Below are 6,459 nucleotides of genomic sequence, written 5' to 3' on the forward strand. Positions count from 1 at the left end.
ATTTCTTTTCTTTAGATTTTCCCAGGACAGATTTTTTATTGTGAACACACAGCCACGAGAAGGTATATTTATTTGGAGAGCATCCTAATTTCCAGAAGACTGGAGGATACTTAGGACTAGAGTGCATGGTCTATAGTTCAATCAGATCTATATATATATCATTTACACATACCTGTAAATTTTCTTTTAGCACCTTCCTGATGAGATAATCTTCTGACTTGAACCGATGAAAAACGCAGCATCTCAGCCCATCCCTGACAGTGTTCCAAAGCCTTTCCAGAGACTCTGACATGCCTAGATCAATGACCCTTTCCAAAGAGGAAGAGGGCCTTGCCATACTGCTATGAGTTTATCCCACGTAAAAAAACCTCTTCTATGGAAGAAGATTAGAAGCCTATCAGGATGGTTATGCTCTCTCGCCCACTCAAAATAGGGTCTATTCCAATGAGGATTATGTTGCCTGATTGTAAGCTCCATTTCAGATTCTTTAGAAAGTATTGCTCAATTTTGCAAAAGCTAAGCCATATAGCTGACCCATATGTGGCTCCGATCCTTCCTAATCTGAACCAGTATTCCATGTCTTTGCCTTTCATATATTTCTTTTTATAGTTGCGGTCCATGGTCCTTCCCAAATATTCCTCTCCACAGTGATTTGCATAGGAGTGCTTTCCCAAAAGCCCTCAAATCCAATATACCCCATCCTCCTGAGTCCTTTGGCAAAGAGATCTTGTCCATTTTAGTAAGATTTATTTTCTATGTTCTGATTTGCCACCCCATATGAAATTTGATGTTATCTTGTTCATTTTCTAGATGATACTTGCAGGGAGAAAAAAAATGTGTGCCCAATATACAGCCAGTTGCGTTAATATTGCTTGTGTTAGAACAATTCTTCCTGCCAAGGAAAGACACTTGTATTCCCAAGCAAATATCTTTTTGTAGTACCTATCTATTAACCAATTCCAGCCCATTTTAGAGTAACCCTTGGCTTTTAGCTGAAAACCCAGATATTTTAATATGTCCTTGATAGACCTCATCTCTACTCCAAACAACACAGAAATCCATGCCACTATTTCCATATTGACATCATTGTGGAAAAGGATGGATTTTGCCTTGTTTATTTGTAAGCCAGTAGCGCTTTGGAACCTATTCAGAATGTTATTGAGACATATCCACGAGACCCTGCAAAGCATTGCAAAAATGAGCACATCGTCAACAAATAAGTTGTGTGAGATGTAGTTGTTCTTGCTGATCTTAACAGGCATGCACCTGTTTTCAGAGATTGCATTATTTATATGAAGGCTTAGAGAGTTCATTGCCAGGATAAATAGAAGAGGAGAAAAGGGACATCCTTGACGAAGCCCCCTTTCTGCTTGAAAAAACGGAGACAGAATCCCATTTATGATGACAGCATAGTTCACATTCTCAACACATGCCATGATCCAGCTTAAGGAATTAGATTTCAGGCCGATCTTTGCTAGTAAACATCTAATGAACCCCAATCTAAGCAGTCATATTCTTTTTGTAAATCAATTTTCAGAATGGCAGCTTCTGATTTTTTTGAGAGCATAGTAAAAAGGCTTTCTGGAGTATTAGCGACGGCATCCAATATATTCCTTCCCTTTAAAAAAGCATGCTGATCCTTTGTTAGAAAACAGGTTAATGTCGCTTTGATCCTTTCAGCAATAATTTTTGTGATGATTTTGAAAGTTATATTGCATAAGGAAATCGGCCTAAAATCTTGAAAGGAGTCTGCTTCCACTTTTTTTGGGATAAGTGCTATCTGAGTGGAAGATGTGATCTGATGTATGTTGCTTGAGATTCTTGTTGCTTCAACCATCCTCAAAAAATCTTATTTGATGATATCAAAGAAGTGTATAAAGAATTCTATTGTCCAGCCATCCGGGCCAGGACATTTATCCTTTTTAAAAGCCTTCATTACTCCTAGAAGCTCTTCCCCTGTTATGGGTTGAAACAGACTTTCATTTTTTCCATCATCAAACATTTGTGGGGTCAGATCAATACCCCACAGGATATCCTGAAACCTGCACTCATCCCTTCTTTTGTATTGGTTTTTAAAATGTCTCACAGCTTCCTTTGAGATATCCTGTTGTGAGAAGAGAAAACCCCCCTGACCATCACTTATTTTCCATATGGAATTTCTCTCACGCCTGGAATTTGCATACTTGTGGAAGAATTTCGTGTTCCTGTCACCTTCCTTAAGCCAGATTGCCCTGCTCTTGAGTCTCCAATGGGTTTCTTCCTGCTTTAGAAGATATTGCTGTTTCCTTTCAAGCTCTTTTATGCGACATCTCATGCTAAAAGGAAGTGAGTTGGCATCCATAGCCTTGGATATGCTATCCAATTCATTCTGAGCTTCATGAAGAGCCATTCTGTCCAACTGTCTTTTTTTAAATTGCCATTCTTTTACCACCTTTCTCATAGAGGATAACTTGTTTCTAAAGGTCATAAACAGGGGGTAACATGTCTTCTGCATATAAATCCTTCCATGTTTTTAATATGACTTCATTGAAATCTGGATCTTCTAACCATATTCTATTGAATTTAAATGGGTACCCATTAGTGAAGCCCTTTTCCTTCCAGCTGAGATAAATCGGCCTATGATTGGAAATAAATACATTCCCTATGGACGAATAAGGCATGCCCATTCTATCAATAATGTTGACATGAAAAATAAACCGATCAATCCTTTTTGCAATGTACGCCTCTTCTATTCTTCCATTGTCCCATGTAGGCATCATTTTGGATGGAGTTATATCTACAAGATTTCTGTGCAGAAGTTCATACTTAATGCGATCTGCGAGCGGGTCTCTCTTCCTGCAATTCCCCCATCGTTCCTCTGAACTTAGAGTTACGTTTAGATCGCCTGCAATCATCAATGATTCAATATCAAAAATTTCTGAAGCAAATAATTTTTCCCAGAAAGGAATCCTGTTCTTATAAGGGGCGTAGATATTCAAGATATTAATGGGACAGTCTTTTCCTCTGATAGATGCTGAGATGAGAATGCCCGCAAAGCATTTATAAGCTTTAGCTCTGATCCAAACAGGGTCCCATAAGACCGCCAGCCCCCCGAAAGACCCTTGGCTTCCGAAGCTACCAGATACCATGAGGGAAACATTTTTCTAAAATAGGATATGGACACATGATTGCTATGCATGGTTTCTTGAATTAAAATAATTTTTGGCTGAGCTGAGTAGAAAAGATTCTTTAGCGCCAAAAATTTAAGGTCTGCTCCTAGACCTCTAATGTTCATAGATATGATGAAGGTCATTTGGAAGTTTTTTCAGCCGCGCTTGCTCTAAGAGGCTGAATCTCTGACATATCAATGATGGGGACATCAACAAGGGACAGATTTCTCACACCACTATCAGCAACAACAGTCCTCCCTCTAAAATGTCTACAACCTCCATTGTGTTTCTTTCTCACTGTTATGTTCCTTGCAGAATTCGGGCTTATGAGAGGCGAAGGATTTCTTGGTTTATGGATGGTTAAAGGCTCCAACTCAAGAGATTTTTTGCTTAGAAGAAAATCTAAGTCGCTGTCATACAAGTTTGTTGGAGATGAGACAAGGGAATTTAGAGGGGTGGCAGATACCATTGGCTCTTTGCCTTTCGAGGATAGGAAGATGTTCTTTTTGGGCGTCGACAAAGATGATGAAATAAGAATGGGATGGGAACCCACAGTGAAGTCGTTGAAAGGTTGGATGGTCGGTGGGGGAGGAATTGCTTTTTCGTCATTCAGTTCTGGGGGAGGCGTACAAAGAAGAGTTTGAGTCTTATTATCAGCAGAGAAGCTAATCCTAGCCGAGCGTTCAGGCCTGGAATCGTGGCGCTAAGAAAGGTCCTGAGAGAAGCACTGAGGAGACTGGTTGATTTTATTTTCCAGTTTTTTAAACATTAGCCCAGCATCAATTTCCATCCGGGAAAAACTAGCTGTAGAAGATGACTTGTCCTTTTCAGAGAGTAGGGGGGAGTCTGTCCGGAATTTTCCATGAAACAGTTTGCTTTTTAGAGCCGGGCGCCGACGACAATTTTTAATTAGGTGTCCTATCCTGTCACATGCAGAGCATCTGAAGGGGATTCCCCAAATATCCAGTCTTTGTTTAAATTCTAAAACTCTCCAGGCAATCTCTATATGGTCAGGAAACCCTCCCCTGTACGCCTTTTCAATAAGAATCCACGCTATTCGCTTGTCCTTCTCCCCAAGACATCTTGGGTCAACGTAGACATATCTTCCAATGGAATTACCTATCTCAACTAGAGTCTCCTTGGACCACATCTCTAGGGGGATGTTTCGGAGCTTTACCCAAATCAAGTTATTCGGAGTGTTTTCAGAGGGTTGTACCCGATATACCACCTGTAGAGAGCAAGAAAGCTCCTTTTATGAACCCAAGGTCACTTCTAAATGGTTTCTAAATCACTGGCACCAAAAAAAATGAAAGCAATACCACGCCTTCATGAGATTTGAAACAATGGGGGTATATCCGATCAGTGGTTTCCACTGAATCTCAAGCCATTTTCTCATCGTGGCATCATCCATTTCTAGAAAGTGTCATATTCCAACCAAGGCAAGGTCCTATAGTCTTTCTATACGCTTAGTCAAGTGGACGTTGTCCAATTTTACTGCAACAGGCGGGGTTCATTCAACAATTCTTCTGGAAGGGACAGACGTTTCACCAACCTTTAAAAACGAATCACTGTGTTTCGATATTTTCAGGTTCGCCTGGAATTTGATGTCCCACGGGATGTGTTCTCTCCATTTTGATTGAAATTAAAAGTTATGATAGAAGATATTTATTATTAGTAATGGTCTAAAAGGGTAAAGGTATAGAGAAGGAATAGAATATTTGGGAAAATCATCTCCCCAAAAGTAAAGCAAAAATAAACTCATAATTAAATTTTAAAATTTGAAATCAACTACATCATTTCGGCAAAAAAAAAAAAAAAAAAACTTTTAATAATACAAATAATCATAAATTTGTATTTATAAAATATAAATAACTAAATAAATTTAATTACATGCACCATAACAATGACAAGCAATATTCATTTTTTTTATTAAAATTTTACATGCACAAAAAAATTGTAATAAAAAAACTCTAAATCCTATACCCAGTTTAATTTTAAATATAGAATTTCAAAATAATAATCAAAATTTTCACAATTTTACATGCAAACATTTCACCCCGTTTAATTTTACATAGTGTGAATGCATACTCCAGGGTTTCTTTGACACTGGTGTGCTAGTCACGGAAGGGCCTTAAGAGATGTGTATTGAGGCCATTGACGTTGTATTTGAAAAGCCACCATCACATTTACGAAAGACATTTACAATAAGTAAACATTTCCATAGCATTGTCGTTTTGAGAAACCATGTGTGTGACTCATCAATAATATATTTATTATTATAATTCTTGTTTTTGTTTTTGAAAGAAACCATGTATGTGACTCACCAATGATATATTTATTATTATAATTCTTGTTTTGTTTGTGAGAAATTGGTGACGAACTATTACTTAACCTAAACTTGCCTTTACTAATTTCATTTATAAAAAACTACATCGAAACATACAACTCATATACACCGAAACCTAAGATAGAACTCATATCTTCCGGTTCACTTTAATTCTCGAGAGAAACAACATGAACAAAATAAGGAAAGCCTCAATTAGGAATATCATGCTCAAAATACATAAATGACAGTTCAATCTTGGTGTTCAACATGATCCCATGAAGGATCACCGTATATTGAGTAACTGAAAAATGACTCGTGTAGTTATGTGATAATGACTTTTATGATGGTCTTTGTCATTCTTCGAAATTGAATGTTTTAATCTTAACAACTTCGTTAGCTCTCATATAATCATATGTCGGGCATAAAAAATTCACATGGCGAAAAACTCTAATTTTTCGCTAGTACATCTCTGTAATCATGGACCTAAATAGCGTGATAGACAATAATCTCCTCACGCAAGATCGAGGATTCATTTTAATACAGAGAAAGATTTTTGTTTTATTATGCACATCACAGGAGAAAAATGTGAGAAGGATATTGAATTGCATATCAAGATGGAATCCATCAGCGATGAATTTATTAAGCACTCATCTTCATTAATAATGGAAATCTTACAAAATTACTTCATAGATAACAGTAAGCAAAACAATTTATATTTGTTGCAGTTTCATGAACAATGGCAGTCAAGACAAAATAATCTCAAAAGAAAAATGAAGGTCTATACAAAGGAGACTTTGCATGCATGATGACACATATTTGAAAAATAGGGATGTAAATAAAGAGGAAACTTCCTAGTGTGTTCAAAAACCTGCTTCCCCATTCCTTGCTGCTCTGAAACTTAGGACAGGGTAGGCCCAGGCTTACCTTGCTGTTAGGCATAGAAAAAAATATCAAGCATACTCCAGCTTACATTGGCCTTCATAT

Source organism: Pinus tabuliformis, chromosome J (assembly GCF_031772625.1).
Source record: "Pinus tabuliformis cultivar Carrire ecotype Pingquan chromosome J, CPIR1, whole genome shotgun sequence".
Taxonomy (NCBI): Eukaryota; Viridiplantae; Streptophyta; class Pinopsida; order Pinales; family Pinaceae; genus Pinus; species Pinus tabuliformis.